General features: G+C 44.5%; 1 long non-coding RNA gene across 1 annotated transcript in view; it reads right to left on the reverse strand.

The window, feature by feature from the left end:
- Positions 1-14245: 14245 nt before the first annotated feature.
- The window catches only part of LOC138670640 (uncharacterized), a 288765-nt gene continuing 284410 nt past the window's right edge, over positions 14246-18600 (reverse strand). Inside the window, exons 2-3 of the long non-coding RNA XR_011319364.1 lie at positions 14419-14479; positions 14246-14334 (exon numbers count right to left, since the gene is read on the reverse strand). This is a non-coding gene — a long non-coding RNA (uncharacterized lncRNA). The remainder of the gene's footprint in view (positions 14335-14418; positions 14480-18600) is intronic.

Consider the following 18600-nt stretch of genomic DNA (forward strand, 5'->3'; position numbering starts at 1 on the left):
AACCTAGGACAGGTAAGAGAGGCCTCCCTAGGTGTTCCTGTTTCCTCTCTACCTTTGACCCTTTCTGTTTTATTAGTCCTTAATCAAAAACGTTTTTCTGAGGTCGTGTATGTGGATTTGGGCGCGGCATGTAATTTTGTCAGTCTTGAGGCGGTTCGGAGGTTTCGCATTCCAGTTCTCACTCTGGCTACTCCCCGTCTTATTACATCGGTGGACGGCAGACCATTGCAAGAGGTCATCACCATGGTTACTGAGGAGGTTGAGTTGCAAGTCGGAGCTCTTCATCATGAGAAGATTGCTTTCTATGTACTACCTCACCTTTCCCATGCTCTATTACTCGGGTTGCTGTGGCTCCGTACGCATGAGCCTCTAGATTGGCGTTCGGGTGATGTTCTTCGCTGGGGATCTACTTGCCAAGAACAGTGTTTACTTTCAGTTTGTCCAGTCGCCCCTTCTCTGCCTGCTGCTGTTCCCGCAGGACTACCTTCTCCTTATTGGTCTTTTACTGACGTCTTCAACAAACAGGAAGCTGAGAACCTTCCTCCTCATCGTCCTTACGACTGCCCGATTGAGCTTCTTCCTGGTAGTACACCACCTAGAGGTAGAATTTACCCACTTTCTCCTGCAGAGACCCAGGCGATGTCCAACTACATCCAAGAGAATCTTGCCAAAGGATTCATCCGGAAATCTTCTTCTCCTGCTGGAGCAGGATTTTTCTTTGTTAAGAAGAAAGATGGTACCCTTCGCCCTTGTATAGACTACCGTGGGTTGAATAACATTACAGTCAAGAACAAATATCCTCTTCCTCTCATCCCTGAGCTTTTTGATCGACTTAGAGGAGCTCGTATTTTCACCAAACTTGACCTGCGAGGTGCCTATAACTTGGTTCGTATCCGCCTAGGTGACGAGTGGAAAACCGCTTTTAACACCCGGGACGGCCATTAGGAATACTTGGTCATGCCTTTCGGCCTCTGCAATGCCCCTGCAGCATTCCAAGAATTCGTTAACGATATCTTTCGAGACCTCCTCTACTCCTGCATGGTAGTATACCTGGATGACATCCTAGTATTCTCGACTGATCTACCGTCCCATCGGAAAAGTGTCCGCATGGTCCTACAACGTCTAAGAGAGAATCACCTCTACGCCAAATATGAGAAATGTCTTTTTGAGCAGACTTCTTTGCCTTTCCTCGGATACATTGTCTCTGATTCTGGTCTTAAAATGGATCCCGAGAAGGTGAATGCTATTGTCAATTGGCCACGACCTTGCGGGGTGAAGGCCATCCAACGATTTCTTGGATTCGCCAATTATTATAGGCAATTTATATCCCATTTCTCCTCCATGATCCAGCCTCTTTCCTCTCTCACCCGAAAAGGTTCCGACTCGAAGAGGTGGACTCCAGAGGCGGAGAGAGCCTTTGAATCTCTTAAACAGTCTTTTTCCTCCGCTCCGTTCTTGCATCATCCTGAGGTTAACAAACCTTTCATTCTGGAGGTGGACGCATCCTCCTCAGGGGCTGGAGCTGTGCTCTCTCAACGGACTGCTGTTGGTCGAATGGTTCCCTGTGGTTTCTTCTCTAAAGCATTTTCAACTTCCGAACATAACTATACTATCGGAGATCAAGAATTGCTGGCCATTAAATTGGCTTTAGAGGAATGGAGGTATCTGCTAGAGGGTTCCGTACATCCATTTGTTATATACTCCGACCATAAGAACCTAGCCTATCTTCAAACAGCACAAAGACTTAATCCTCGACAAGATAGATGGTCTCTGTTTTTTGCCCGTTTTGAGTTTGAGTTACGTTTCCGACCGGGTAAGAAGAACATCAAAGCAGACGCGCTGTCAAGGTCTTTTCAGCCTATGGATCTAGAGGAGGAACCAGCATACATCTTGGATCCTTCCAAAGTTATTGCCGTGGCTCGCTTGAGGATGATTTGTCCTCCACCAGGTTAAACCCTTGTGCCAGAGTGTAACAGAGAGAGGGTGTTACGTTGGGGCCATTCTTCTAAGTTGGCTGGTCACGCGGGATTCAATAAGACTCTTCTTCTCATCTCTCGCTATTATTGGTGGCCTAAGCTACATCTGGACGTCAAAGACTTTGTTGCATCCTGCCCTTCCTGCGCTAAGAACAAAGTTCCTAGACAGTTTCCTTTTGGAACTCTGCTTCTGTGACGCCCAGGAGACCGGGGTACCCAGCACCGGACCAATGGGGTCTGTCTCTTGAGGGGGATGTCACAGGTGGCTTGACCCGGTGCTGTGGCCTCAGGCAATGCACAGTGTAAGGGGTATCATGAGGGAACAGGCACTTACTTGATCAGCAGCAGGTTCTCTCAGCGGTGATGATCCTGATCCTGGATAGATAGCTATTGTCCAAATGAAAGTCTGAGGCACTGAAACGTTTAACCAGTTTACTTCAACATAAAGGGATTTACAACCAGTCCTGTCACCGGAGTCTGTATGGGAACTCTGAGTTACTTTGACCCTGCCGGGGTCTTCGCCTCTTATTGTACGCAGTTTCTGTGTGGCCCTGCTGCTGTATGTGAACTGGCTGCCGGCCCAATCTGTCCCCTCCGGGTCCTGGTTCGACGGGCAACCCGAGTCCTTTTATCGGCTTACCCCCTCCAGGAGTACCGCTGAACTCTGTGTCTGTTGCTGCGTCCGGCCCTAGTGAAGCTGATATCACCTCACGTTTTTCCGGTTGCTGTATTATATATAATGAATACAGCCACGGATCCGGTATCCGTCTTTGCGCCTGTTCTGGGTAGTGATTAATGCTACCCGGTTCTCACAATGTCCTTTTTCTCCGTCCCTTTTCTCCTCAGGCCGGTGATTTGGGCCTGGAAACCGTCATAGGACTGTTAGAAATTCAGTTGTATGACCTCTCACTTTCAGCTCCTTAGCCCAACTGCCATTTCTTCTCTCAGACCAGATTGGATCAAGGGGAGTCTCTGGAGCTCCCCCTTCTGGCCGGAGGTGGTAGTGCAGTCTTGCTATTTTAGTATTTGTATTTACTGTCAGTAACTATTTTTGTGGCAAATACCCCTAGGGGTGCCACATTCCCCCTTAGTTAAGAACAGTACTCCGGGACTGTAGGACGATAACATTTTGAAATAACAATTAATATGTACAGAGTCTAAAAAATGAAAAGTTACAAAAACCACTCAAGGAAACAAAAATAGAGTTCTGTAAAAAGTCACTTCAAATAGCGTCCATTAATACAGACCTATCCTTGAAGGTACTAGGAAAGGCACTGCACTTTGTGTCCAGGAATTTAGTTCCATTTTTCCAACGAAGTTGTCAATATAAAGTCTAAAGAAAGTTCAAAAAGAGCAAAAAGCAAAGTTCAAAAAGCAATCTTTCCGGAGCTTTGATTTAGTGCCTCCGGGCTGATAACAAGTTCAAGAATATGCAATAAGTTCATACAGACAAGTCTCTGTAGGCACTGGGCTTAAACGTTGCAGAATGATAACAATGACTATAGTTTTATAGTTGGTAATCCGCATACCTGGCCGGTAATTGACCCTGGGTACTACGCTGTGATCTACGTAATAGCGGTGTCTCTTCATGTGGTGTACTACTGTCTACAGCGGACGTAGTATCTGCCCGCTCTGCTAAAGATAATTCCACGACTATGGAGTTGGCAAGTCCACCGTGAATGGGATAACTCTGATCAGGAATCTGTTCTTCCTGGCCTGGAACCTCCCGTAGTACGGGGTCAGCCTCTTCCTGTCTTGGGACTTCTGGTATTGGGTTCGGTGTTGGGTAAAAGGCCACCATGGGAACCACTACTGCACCATGGTATGTTAGTAGGGTTTTGGGAAAGTCTCCTATACAGGTGTGATACATTTCCTCTTCTTTTTCCTTTACTGGTTGGACCTGCATGGGTTAAATAACTTCTGGTTCTGGCTGGACAACTTCTGGCTCTTTCAATGCTTCCGGACATAATTTAAGATTGTCTCTTGACACTAGTACAGATGTTAAGCCTCCGTTTTTGCTAATGAGACACATTTTAGGATTATCCATTCTTGTTGGTAAAACTGTGTAGGGTACGGCTTCCCACTGATTGTCTAGTTTATTGGTTCGACGATTTCTCTTGAGCACTTGGTCACCCGGTCTTAATGGGGTCGCTAGAGCATTCTGGTTGAAAGTTCGCTCTTGTCTTTCTCTAGTTTGCTAAAGGCTTTTTTCCACACTCTCTTGCACTTGGCGATACTGCTTTTGCCGTATGATATCCCAATTGGAGTCTTGAACTTCTGCATCTGGTTTCAGAATTCCCATTTCTAGATCGATTGGTAATTGGCCGGGTCTTGCACGCATAAGGTAAGCTGGGGTGCAGTTGGTGGAGCTCACCGGGACATGATTATACAGATCCACCAAGTCAGGCAATTTCTCTGGCCATTGATTCCTTTCTGTCTCAGGTAAAGTCTTTAGTAGGTCTATTACAATATGGTTCATCTTCTCGCATAAGCTGTTTGTAGATGATAGGCCGTCGTCCGGATCTTTTTGCAACCATACATATTACAGAATTCTCTGAAGATCTCTGATTCAAAGGCTGTACCTTGGTCGGTGAGAACCTGTTCCGGATATCCATGGGGTCTACAAAAGTACGTTTGGAATGCTTTGGCCGCTGTTTTTGCTGTCAGATCTTTTACGGGTACTACTACCAAGAAGCGTGAATAATGGTCCACGATGGTCAAGGCATAGACATAGCCGGACCGGCTTGATGTCAATTTCACGTGGTCTATGGCTACAAGTTCAAGTGGTTGTTTGGTGATTATGGGCTGCAGTGGTGCTCTTTGGTTCTTTTGATCGTTTCTTCTGAGGTTGCACGGGCCACAGTTTCTGCACCACTGTTCGATTGATTTTCTCATCCCGACCCAATAAAATCTTTCTCTTAGAAGTACTTCTAACTTTTTCCAACCGAAGTGACCAGCACCATTATGGTAAGCTTCGAGGACCATCTTCACATCTTGTTTAGGCACAATAATCTGCCAAACCAATTCATGTGTTTTCGGATTGGTGTATCTTCTACAGAGCTTCCCTTGATACAGGAACATTTTGCCTCTCTCTTTCCAGAGTTGATGCGTCTCTTCTGGGGCATCCTCATCGGGATATGCACTTTGCTCAGTCAACAGTTCCTTCACCAACTTCACAGCCGGATTGCTGTCTTGGGTGTCAGCCCATCTATGGTGTGCTAACGGATTAAAATTCACCTCTTGTTGTTTCTGATAGGTACTTGACTGATGATGTTTTGCCTTGGGATGATGGAAGGCTGGTAGTTCAATTTCTTCAAGCTCCCCCGTTTCTTCTTCTACATCTCTCAAGTGTGGCATCCGGGATAGGGCATCGGCATTTCCATTCTTGCGACCTGCTCGATACTTGATTATGAAGTTGTAATTAGATAACCGGGCTATCCATCACTGTTCTAACGCACCTAATTTGGCTGTGTCCAGATGGGTCAACGGATTGTTGTCAGTATAGACAATAAATTCTGCAGCGGCCAGATAGTGTTTGAAACGTTCAGTCACAGCCCAAACTACTGCCAGTAGTTCCAATTTGAAGGAGCTGTAATTTTCTGAATTTCTTTCAGTTGGCCGGAGCTTTCTACTTGCAAAGGCGATGACTTTCTCCCGACCTTCTTGCTTTTGTGACAACACCGCTCCTAGTCCCACATTACTGGCATCGGTGTAGAGGATGAAAGGTTGATGGTAATCTGGGTATGCCAGAACCTCTTCTCCGGTTAGTGCCTTCTTTAGTTGTTCAAAGGAGTTTTCCCTTTCGTCGTTCCACTGAAAAGGAGGGTTTCGGTTTGAAGGTTTCTTCGTCTGCCCTACCAAGGCATCTTGCAAGGGTGCTGCCAACTTGGTAAATCCTTTTATAAATCTGCGATAGTAACCCACCAATCCCAGGAATTGCCTCACTTCTTTTGCGTTGGTAGGTCTTGGCCAATCCCTTATGGGGCTAATTCTCTCGGGATCCGATGCTACTCCCTCCGAACTCACGATGTGTCCCAGGTACTGTACCTTTGGCTTGAGAAGGTGACATTTGGATGGCTTGATTTTCATGCCATACCTGGATAAGGCTTCGAACACTTCTGCCAGGTCTTTTAAGTGTTGTTCGTAAGTCTTTGAGTAGACGATCACATCATCTAGGTACAGGAGGACGGTCTCGAAGTTCTTGTGTCCGAGGCAGCATTCCATCAACCGCTGGAAGGTACCGGATGCATTGCAGAGTCCGAATGGCATGCGATTAAATTCACATAGACCCATTGGTGTGGTGAATGCCGTCTTTTCCTTATCTCTCTCAGCCACAGGGACTTGCCAATACCCGCTTGTTAAGTCTAAGGTGGAAAAATAATTAGCAGATTTCAAAGCAGTCAAGGACTCTTCTATCCTAGGCAAGGGTTAGGCGTCTTTATGGGTGATGTTATTAATCCGCCGGTAGTCTACGCACATTCTCATGGTTCCGTCCTTTTTTTTGACAATCACTAGAGGGGCCGCCCAGGGGCTACAGCTGTCTGTTATTACCCCGGCCTGTTTCATCTCCCTCAGCATATCTTTTGCACATTGATAGTGAGCGGGCGGTATGGGTCTATATCTTTCTTTTATTGGGGGATGGTCACCAGTGGGGATTGTGTGTTCTACCCCTTCTATCCGTCCGAAGTCCAATGGGTGTTTACTGAAGACTTGTTCATATTCCGTCACTAGCCTATACACCCCTTGTTTTTGATGGGTAGGTGTTGAATTTATGCCCACGTGTAGCTGTTGGCACCAATCCTCCAATTCTCCATCTGAGCCGTTGACTTCCACCTGACAGGTTGGTTCTAAGGGCTCAATGGTTGTGATGGCATTGTTGTCAACCGTATATAGCTTTGCCACTGTAGCATACCTTGGCAAAGTGACCTCTTCCTCTCCACAGTTCAAAAGTCGTACCGGCACTCGTCCCCGGTTTACCTCGACTACCCCTCGTGCTCTGAGTATAGTGGGCCTGCTGTCGGTGTACACTGGTTCTATTAAGGCTTGATAATCTCGTCCCTTAGTACCAATGGCTGCTCTACACCATACCAGCATTTCTGTTTTTGGTGGGATTACAATAGACGTTGGATCACTTACCCTCACACTGCCGATTTCTCCACCTGCAACTTCTACCTGTTGCCTTAACATCAATACTTTTATTTCCCTCCGGAGAACTCTCTGCTGGTAGGATTGGGCAGTTTCAGCAATTTGCTGTAAGACAGAAATAACTTCAGCAAAGCAGTTCTCTAACACATTCATTCCTATCAATACAGTTGGTTCACAGTTCCGCCGGTCAACATCAACAACAATTATACCCTGTTTCTTCAATTCTACTTTACCAATCTTTATGGTCATCTCCCTGAATCCTAGTTTCGGTACCAACTTACCATTACTGGCCCATATGTCTAGTTCAACATCAGAGGGCCCTTTATCAATATCTGCATCAGCCCAGTACCTCTTATAAAGGATATACGGTATAGATGAAATCTGGGAACCTGTGTCCAGCAAAGCGTTGAGGGGAATTCCTTCCAGCACGATAGGGATAATGGGTCGTCCTCCGATGTACCTGTCGTGCCAGGGTGTTGGGCCTTGAAAGTTCATTTCTGTGAAGCGGCCCGCATTCCCAGGGGATTCCCGTTTAAATCAGAATCTCGTGCAAAGTGGCCTGGCTGCTGGCAACGGCGGCAAATGGGCTGTCCATCCGGTTGGTAGCGGTCGCGGGGTCGTCCTCTCCATGTCGGGTATTTCCGGGGTCTCATCCATGGAACATCCTCTCTACGGTTTGCCAACTCCATCTTGGGTCCTCTGATCTCCTGCATGGTTTTAGCCATTGAAGCAACAACATCAGTTAAAGAGTCAAGCTTTTGTTGAAGAGCCTCATTAGTACTGGGCCCCAGGGGATTAGCAATGGCCCCGGACATAGCTGATGTCACTTGCACTCCCTGTTGTTGAGGTGCCTCTGCCATGGGTTGCGCAGGATCCTGATCCCGAGGTGCCTCTGCCAGCTGGAGACGTATAGCGCTCTCCTTTAATTGGGCAAATGTCAATTCAGGGTTCTTAAAAACAAGCATACTCACATGCCCCCGGTGAGAAGGGGTGTAGAGTCCCTCAATAAATTGATCTCTTAGCAGTTTATCCGCTCCGGTGTTAAAAATGGGTTCAGCCAGTGTAAGTGATTTAAGGGCTTCCTGCAGGTTTAAGGCAAAGTCTCTCACGCCCTCATTAGCTTTTTGTTTGCAATTAAAGAATCGTACTTTAGCTTTGCTGCCGGCAGTGGTTTCAAATGTAGCTTTTAATCCAGCAAATATGCGTTCAACAGTGCCTTTTAGATCAGCTGCCCATGCTGTGACTTCTCGCTTAGCATGGCCACTTAACTGCATCATCAGGAGACTAAGGCTACGTTCACATTAGCGTCATGCGACGCAACGTCGCCGACGCAACGCACGACGCATCGGAAACGCACGCAAAAACGCACCTTTTTTGACGCAAGCGTCGGACGGATGCGTCGTAAAACGCAGCGTTTTTGGTGCGTTTTTGTTGCGTTTTTACAAAAAACGCAGCGTTTTACGACGCATGCATTGTCAAACACTGATTAGATCTTTACACACAATTTAGTGTCTAGACACTAGATAACACCACCAATGAATAGAAGAGGGTGGGTCTAGTGTCTAGACAATCGATAATGCCACCAATGGGTAGATGGGGGTGGGTATTAATGTAATAGTGGTATATATACCCCGGCATAGATTATTTCCAACCATAGAGCATCAAGATGGATCGTCCCATGGAGAGTATCTACCTCAATTTTGAGCTGGAATTAGCCCTTGCTATTGCTTATGCTTTTGCCTGTCATGAACAGAGGAAAAGAGACAAACTACGGAGAAGGAGTTGTCGGCGTTTTTGGCTACACCCTATAGTGGAAGTCAGAGAGAGTCGTGGAGCCTACCATTGTCTGTTTGGCGAATTAAATGAGAACCAGGACAAATACTTTGAATACACCAGGATGTCAAAAGACAGCTTCCGATATCTGCTGCGTCTGGTGGAAGGAACCATTTCCAGGCAGGACACGCAGCTCCGTAAATCGATTTCCCCTGAGGAACGTCTGCTGGTGACTCTACGGTACGTAATGGAATGTGAAGGATTTATATGTTCTTGCCATTTTTTAAAGTAACGTGTTTTTGTTTTGTGGGGTGGGGGATTGTTATTAAAAATGAAAAATTCTTTCATAACAATTTTATTAATTATATTTATTTATTTTTCTTCTTGTCAGTTTCCTGGCTACCGGAGAGACATTGAGATCACTGCATTTCCAGTTTCGGATTGGAGTCTCAACACTGTCGGGTATTATTGCCGACACATGCCGCGCATTGTGGGACAACCTCCGGGAGGAATTTTTACCCATCCCTACAAGAGAAATATGGCATGCCAACGCCCAAAAATTCGAACAAGTGTGTTCTTTCCCTAACTGTATTGGAGCCGTGGATGGGAAGCACATTAGGATTACCAAGCCTTCAAGAAGTGGATCTCTTTTTTTTTATTATAAAAAATACTTTTCCACCGTGCTGATGGCAATTGCAGGTGCGGACTGCAGGTTTCTCGCTGTGGACATTGGAGCGTTTGGTCGTGCAAATGATTCACGGACATTTAAGGAGTCTGATATGGGTCGAAGATTGTACAATAACAATTTTAATTTCCCCCATCCACGACCTCTTCCCAACACCGACGGCCCGGCCCTGCCATTTGTTGTTGTTGATGATGAGGCTTTTCAAATGAGTGGCAACCTACTTAAACCGTACTCAAGTCGTGGGTTGGACCGCACCAAAACTATATTTAATTATAGACTGTCCAGGGCCAGAAGAACTGTGGAGTGCGCCTTTGGCATCCTGGTCTCCAAATGGCGTATCTTAGGATCCGCTATAAATTTGAAAATTGAGACAGTGGATGAGGTGGTGAAGGCGTGTGTGGTTCTCCACAATTTTATTATTGATAAAGAGAGAGTCAACGTGGAACTCGATGAACCCATACCAAATCCATTGCCTGATTATCAAGCTCATCCTCTGCGGACAACTGTGGAGATTGCTCATATGAGGGACCAATTTGCTGCATACTTTGTTTCTGATGTTGGCCGTGTTTCATGGCAAGATCAAATGGTTTAATTCTTCGTGTTATTATGATGTCATGTAAACACTGTGGAGTCCATGTCATTTAACCATACTATGTATGGTTATTGTTAAAATGTCCCCTGATTGTATAATGCGTTGTGTTTTGAAATAAAGTTCTTGTGCCTTTCCGTTTTCAAAAAACAAATCTCCCATACGTTTTTCCATAGTAATAGAATTGTAAAATCCAATTTTATTGAAAGTAATGTGTGTCCCACAAAATTTGTGTGTTCCATAGTTTCGACGTATAACATAATCGGCTCCCACCTTGTCAACCATTTTTAATCCTGCAGACTATTTGCATATGGAACCAGGCTTGACAAGGAGGGAGACGATCATGTTTGCAAAACTCTACAGAGTGAACACTATTGTACTCAGGATGCTAGAATACGTCCAGAGTCAAACAGTGGCGACACTGTGAACATTGCTTCCACCTCACCTGACCAATAATCTTAAGGTACATTAATAAAACTATTATCCAACGATACCGACCAGTGATACGACTGGACCGAGATCGTTGTTTAGTTGTCGCGTGGTTGCTGGAGAGCTGTCACACAGACAGCTCTCCAGCGACCAAAAAAGAGCAAGTCCCGTGTAATCTGGGTAATGTTATGAAGCGCTTTGCGACACTCACGATGTTTACCATTGTAAATGTAATTTTAAAAAATACAAAAAACCCTTACACTCTGGTGTGTGAAACGTCCATCGCCGTCAACTTCCCGTACTGTGCCAGCCCTAAAGCACAGCACAGCGTTTATTATTAAGTCAACGGTGTGCTCAGCGTTACGGGCAGGAATCACAGTGTCAGTGCGGAAAGATGACGGCGAGGGACGTGGTAGACACCTTTTTTATATTTGTGGGGTATTGTTCACTTTTTATTTGAGTGTTTAAAACAGTGAGCTAGTAACCCAATATTCCCTTGTTTAAAACAAAGACATCGCTGGATCGGTCTAAACTCGCCGATCCAACAATGACAGCGTGTGATCAGTTACCCAAAAAAAATTCCAAATCATTCGCTGACACCAAAAAACTCACAGCAGGGGCTCAATCGTTTTACGATTTCAGAAAAGATAACGTTGGTTACACACAAAAACCAACTTTATCTATACTGAAATCGTTGTGTGATGGTACATTGTAAACTTGACATATTGAGCAATGCTGTTTGTGTTTGTAACATCTGAGTACAATGAGCGACAGCCCTATAAAACAATGAAAAAAACAAATTGATAAATATTGTCAGACATTGCACATCAGGTGTTACAAAGACAAGATTTGTGTATACGGCGCAAGGTGTGATTTGGTGCAAACTTTATTTGAGACAATAAAAACTAATTTTTAAAAAAAAAATAACATTTATTTAGGGTACAAAAAAAAAAATTGGGAAATGTTATTAGGGGGTACCAACATCCGCAATTAAAGGGGATTGATATCCCACACTTTTTGGGGGTGTTGAGGAGACCGAGGAGGAGGACGAGGGGGAGGAAGCAGCATACTCTATGACACTAGACGGGATGCCGACATCAATCCAGCTAGTGGATGGTGGCGAGACTAGCAAAGCAGGAGGTGAGGGAGGAGGAGGGACGACCAGTGTCCTTGGCTGGCTACTCCGGCTCCGGGTAGACCCAGGCTGTGTAGGTGTACTCCTTGTAGACCCAGGCTGGGTACTGGGTGTACTCCGTGTAGACCCAGCCTGGGTACTTGGTGTGCTCCGGGTCGACCCGTGGTGTTTTCTGGTGGTACTTTTGGGAGCAGCCATAGCCAAGGTCGTAGTACTTGTCGTCGTCTTCTTCTTCTTTTTCCTCCTCTCTCCCTCTGGGTGTGGGTTGGCTTCCCGTCTGTGTCCCCTTGAAGGCCTGTCAGGCTCTGAACTTTGGGGCTCTGTTCTGTGGTGGCGGTGGCGGTGGCCCTCGGCACGCGGAGCTCTGTGATGGTGCTCTGCAGCAGGAGTCGGAGTCATGGCAGCCAGCGATGGTACTGCGGGCATATTTGTCGCTGACTGCATGACCCGAGCCTGCTGCAGAGCACTGACATATACATTGTTGCAGCCCTGCATGACCGAAATCTGGAGTTCCGGCGTAAGATGTTCAACCATGCCGTTGTGAATGGCAGTAAAAAAATGTTTGGCCGGCCTCAAGAGATCCGTTTCGATGTTTTCAAGACGCCGTTCGATATTGCACATTTTATCGCACAGCGCCTTGAAACCATTCTGAAATACGGTGCTCAGATGTAAAAATTCGGGCATGGGCGCCCTGTCCGAGGCCCGCTGACGCTGTCGGGAAGACCCAAAGGAAGGAGCGACAGAGGCCTCGGCCAGGGGAACATCTGATGGACCGGCGGCTGCCGGTTCGCCAGATTGTGGTGGTGCCGACCTGCTCTCGCTGTGGGATGGCTGCGACTGTTCAGATGGCGCTTCACAAAGGACCGCTCCAGAGGGTCGGACAGTCTCGCGGGTGCTGCTGTGTGTTCTGTGAAAACATAAGGAAACCATTAGTATACTAAATATCACATTTCACATGCGTCATTAATTAACTTTACCGCCAGGTATCCATTGCCGCCATTAATATTAACCTATTTTTAATATTGACACTGCATATGCACCATCAATATTAAAAAAAAAGGTATTTATTTAATTCATAATAGTCACCCATGGTTGTGGTTTGCAACGCCAGACAATTATGCTTACGTTGGAACTGCCATGACGTCACGGTCATGTGACCGAGACGTCATCACAGGTCCTGCAAGCTGAGCAACCATGGGAACATAACCTGCTTTGCAGTGGAATGTATGCTGTATCTATTATATTTTACTTTTTTGTGTATAAAAAATCGGGGATACACCTGGATAGCCACTATACTACTACACTATTAAATATTGGCTGGGCATGGCCAATCTACTATTTTTCTGTGTTCTGTATACTTCAGATTTCAGTGAAATTGCTAGTAAGTCAAGCTCAACATTGTAGTAATCCCAGAAGGCTCGGAGCACGGAGCCGCTGTGTCAAGTGTGAGAAGACCAGAAATGAATAAAAAATTCTAGGTCAACGAGGCGTGAAAAGTAAAAACAAAATACTTTATTCACTTCAATCAGAAGCAGAGGATGAAACATCTGCACAATACAATAAAAACACTATCTACGCGTTTCAGGTCTGATGTTCCCTGTCACCTGAAACGCGTAGATAGTGTCTATTGTATTGTGCTGATGTTTCATCCTCTGCTTATGATTGAAGAGGATAAAAGTATGTATTTTTTACTTTTCACACCTCGGTGAACTTGCCTTTTTTTCTTCCTTTCTATACTTGGTACTTGCCAAAATAAATGGCTGGGCAATAAGCTACGTGGCTGGAATGTAGTATGTGAATATGCATGTTGTAAAAACTAGGTGTGTGCATAGGTACTATACTTACTCTCTGCTTTCAAGGACCGGTCGCAAGAACTGCAGTATACGGTTGTACTTGTACACCGAGGTCCTTGAAGCGGCAGCACCACTACGAGTCTTTCCCTTCTTTTTCAGGCCCCTCCTGAAACGGTCCTTCATGGAGCGTCATCTGGTCTTCAATTGTTTAACTGTGTATAAATTGAAAAAATAAAAAAGGTTTTAGATAATATATTGAAAACGATTACGCAACCGTGTGCAATCCCAATAGAAGACATCACAGACGGTTGTGTAATCCTGGCATGATGGGTCACAGCAGCATTTTGTAAATACTTACGGAAACTAGCTTTGGCCTTGGGTGAAGCGCTGTCGAAGCCATCCCACAGCGATTGTGCCACCTCTATCCACAGACGCCGCAATATGCCCTGGTCCGCGTGCTGGGGGTCACGGCTGTCCCACAACGGGCCCCGTGCTTCAATGGATGCCACCATCATGTCAATGTCCAGTGGTTCATCCAGGGCCCGTTGTGAAACCTAGAAAAAATGGAAAATATTAATGTTTGAAAGATAAAAAAAAATTGTCCCTACCTCCTCCACCGCCACCTACTACACACAACACCACAACCTCCCACCACCCCCCATACCCGCAAAAACAAAAAAATTAAACAAAAAAAAATGAATAGGTTTGAAATAAATACTTACTCTCCGTCCTGCAACCACAGCTTGGCCCCGTCGTCCCTGCTGCTGCTCCCTCTCTTCCTCCTGGTTCTCCTCCTCACTTGAAGAAGCCTGCAAAATAGTTTACCAAAAAGTTGAGTGAACCAACTACAAATGACAGCGAATATAGTAAGCAATAGTAGATCATGTACTCACCGGACTCCTCAGCGGTGGGGTGTTGCTCGAGTCGCTGCCGCTGGCCATGACTAATGCAATTCTGAAATAAAGAACAAAATAACATTGATACTATGCTCCTATGCACAATCCAGCAATAAATAAAAAAAAAAAAAGTCAGTTAAACCACAAAGAACATTGCACTCCAACTGAACTAACGCTGAGCAAACGACACGGCCACATTGATTAAATTAAAGAAACAATGGCAGAGACAACCCAATGCCAGAGTACAAAAGCCTAAAGATAAGAAAACTAATCTACAACAGACCCAATGTAGTAATCCCAAAAGTTTTTTTTTTTTTTTAAAAGTACAGTATGCACGGAGCAACACAAAAAACACAATAGTTTTTTGAAAGTAAAAAATTAACAACCCCCAAAAATTAAGGGCAGAAACATTAATAACACACCATACTTTACAATAAAACCGACAGGGACGGAGACAATAAAAGGCCATACAACGCCATACATCACAACCAGAAACATACAATGTCTTTACACAACCACAGTGCTGAACATAATACACAACTTGCAATAAAAAATTAATAAATGTAATAAAAGGGCGCAGAATCATTCTATACTACCATACTTTACAATAAAACCGACAGGGCCGGAGACTAGGGTTGAGCGAAACGGGTCGAACATTTTCAAAAGTCGCCGACTTTTGGCGAAGTCGAGTTTCATGAAACCCGATCCGACCCCTGTGCGTGGTCGGCCATGCGGTACGCGACTTTCGCGCCAAAGTCGCGTTTCAATGACGCGAAAAGCGCCATTTCTCAGCCAATGAAGGTAAACGCAGAGTGTGGGCAGCGTGATGACATAGGTCCTGGTCCCCACCATCTTAGAGAAGGGCATTGCAGTGATTGGCTTGCTGTCTGCGGCGTCACAGGGGCTATAAAGGGGAGTTCCCGCCGACCGCCATGTTACTGCTGCTGATCTGAGCTTAGGGAGAGGTTGCTGCCGCTTCGTCAGAAGCAGGGATAGCGTTAGGCAGGGTCCATTAACCACAAAACCGCTTGTGCTGTAGCGATTTCCACTGCCCAACACCACCTTCGGTGTGCAGGGACAGTGGAGCGCTGTAGCTCATTGGGCTGCCCTAGAAGGCTCCCTGATAGCTGCATTGCTGTGTGTACGCCGCTGTGCAAACCAACTGCTTTTTTCAAAGCACAAATCCTCTTGCTCCTTCCTTTCTGCACAGCTATCTTGTTTGTTTGTCCACACTTTTTATTTAATTTGTGCATCAGTCCACTCCTTATTGCTGCCTGCCATACCTGGCTGAGATTACTGCAGGGAGATAGTAATTGAAGGACAGTTCCTTTTTTTTTTTTTTTGTGGGAGATTAAGATTGACATTTCTGCTAGAGTGCCATCTCTGTCTGTGTCATCTCTCACTCAGTGGGCCATAGAAAGCCTATTTATTTTTTTGCTTGATTTGGGTTCCAAAATCTACCAGAAAAAATCACAACATCAATCAGTGGGAGAAAAATATTGGCCTCAGGGCTTGTGTGCCACTCCTTACTCCTGTGTGTGCCATCTCTCACTCAGTGGGCCATAGAAAGCCTATTTATTTTTTTGCTTGATTTGGGTTCCAAAATCTACCAGAAAAAATCACAACATCAATCAGTGGGAGATTAATATTGGCCTCTGGGCTTGTGTGCCAGTCCTGAGCGTGCCATCTCTCTCACAAATAGTGGGCCATAGAAAGCCTATTTATTTTTTTGGTTGATTTGGGTTCATAATTCTACCTGAAAAAATCAATCAATCAATCAGTGGGAGATTAATATTGGGCTTTGGGCTTGTGTGCCAGTCCTAAGCGTGCCATCTCTCTCTCTCAGATAGTGGGCCATAGAAAGCCTATTTATTATTATTTTTTTTATTGGGTTTATAAATTTTCCCTGGAAAAAAAAAAAATGGGAGATTAATATTGGCCTCTGGGCTTGTGTGCCAGTCCTGAGCGTGCCATCTCTCTCACAAATAGTGGGCCATAGAAAGCCTATTAATTTTTTTGCTTGATTTGGGTTCCAAAATCTACCAAAAAAAATCACTAAATCAATCAGTGGGAGATTAATATTGGCCTCTGGGCTTGTGTGCCACTCCTGACTCCTGTGTGCGTCATCTGTCACTCAGTGGGCCCTAGAAAGCCTATTTTTTGTTTTATTTGTTTTCTAAATTCTCCCTGAAACAATCATTTTATTTTCTTTGGTTTCTAAATTATTCCTGAAAAAAAATCATTTTTTTTGTTTTTTTTTTTCTCTCAAGTCTCCCTGAAAAAAAAAAAAAAAAAAAAAATCTGTGGGAGATTCATATTGCCCCTTCTGCTTGTGTGCCAGTCTTGACTCCTGGGTGTGCCATCTCTCTCTCTCGCCCCAATTGTGGGCCATAGAAAGCCTATTAATTTTTTTGCTTGATTTGGGTTCCAAAATCTACCAAAAAAAATCACTAAATCAATCAGTTGGAGATTAATATTGGCCTCTGGGCTTGTGTGCCACTCCTGACTCCTGTGTGCGTCATCTGTCACTCAGTGGGCCCTAGAAAGCCTATTTTTTGTTTTATTTGTTTTCTAAATTCTCCCTGAAACAATCTTTTTATTTTCTTTGGTTTCTAAATTATTCCTGAAAAAAATCTTTTTTTTGTATTTTTTTTTCTCTCAAGTCTCCCTGAAAAAAAAAAAAAAAAAAAAAATCTGTGGGAGATTCATATTGCCCCTTCTGCTTGTGTGCCAGTCTTGACTCCTGGGTGTGCCATCTCTCTCTCTCTCCCCAATTGTGGGCCATAGAAAGCCTATTAATTTTTTTGCTTGATTTGGGTTCCAAAATCTACCAAAAAAAATCACTAAATCAATCAGTGGGAGATTAATATTGGCCTCTGGGCTTGTGTGCCACTCCTGACTCCTGTGTGCGTCATCTGTCACTCAGTGGGCCCTAGAAAGCCTATTTTTTGTTTTATTTGTTTTCTAAATTCTCCCTGAAACAATCATTTTATTTTCTTTGGTTTCTAAATTATTCCTGAAAAAAAATCATTTTTTTTGTATTTTTTTTTCTCTCAAGTCTCCCTGAAAAAAAAAAAAAAAAAAAAATCTGTGGGAGATTCATATTGCCCCTTCTGCTTGTGTGCCAGTCTTGACTCCTGGGTGTGCCATCTCTCTCTCTCTCCCCAATTGTGGGCCATAGAAAGCCTATTAATTTTTTTGCTTGATTTGGGTTCCAAAATCTACCAAAAAAAAATCACTAAATCAATCAGTGGGAGATTAATATTGGCCTCTGGGCTTGTGTGCCACTCCTGACTCCTGTGTGCGTCATCTGTCACTCAGTGGGCCCTAGAAAGCCTATTTTTTGTTTTATTTGTTTTCTAAATTCTCCCTGAAACAATCATTTTATTTTCTTTGGTTTCTAAATTATTCCTGAAAAAAATCATTTTTTTTGTATTTTTTTTTCTCTCAAGTCTCCCTGAAAAAAAAAAAAAAATCTGTGGGAGATTCATATTGCCCCTTCTGCTTGTGTGCCAGTCTTGACTCCTGGGTGTGCCATCTCTCTCTCTCTCTCCCCAATTGTGGGCCATAGAAAGCCTATTAATTTTTTTGCTTGATTTGGGTTTCAAAATCTACCAAAAAAAAAAACTAAATCAATCGGTGGGAGATTAATATTGGCCTCTGGGCTTGTGTGCCACTCCTGACTCCTGTGTGCGTCCTCTCTCACTCAGTGGGCCCTACAAAGCCTTTTTTTTTTTTTTTCCCTAAATTCTCCCTGAAACAATCATTTCATTTTATTTGTTTTATAAATTCTTCTGTAAAAAATAATTTTTTTTTAATTTTTTTTTTTCTGAAGTCTTTCCTTTAAAAAAAACAAACACAAATCAGTGGGAGATAAATATTTACATTTGCGCTTCAGTGACAGTCCTGCGTGTGTGCCATCTCATTTGTTGCCAACAACAACAGAGTGTGTAACATTGTGGCTGATTTTCGTTGTGGTCTCACCCACCTGTAAAGGGGTAGCTAAATCATACTGAAGTTATAGCTCACCGTGTAAGTTGTGTGACAGCAACAAATACCGTTCGTTTGGTAACGTTTTTAAAACAATGAGGAAGTCTGGTGGAAGAGGTCGTGGCCGGGGGCGTTCATTGTCAGCTGGTAATGAGGGTAGTGGTAGTGGTGGAGCATCAGCTGGTCGTG

This window comes from Ranitomeya imitator, chromosome 3, assembly GCF_032444005.1.
Source record: "Ranitomeya imitator isolate aRanImi1 chromosome 3, aRanImi1.pri, whole genome shotgun sequence".
Classification (NCBI taxonomy): domain Eukaryota; kingdom Metazoa; phylum Chordata; class Amphibia; order Anura; family Dendrobatidae; genus Ranitomeya; species Ranitomeya imitator.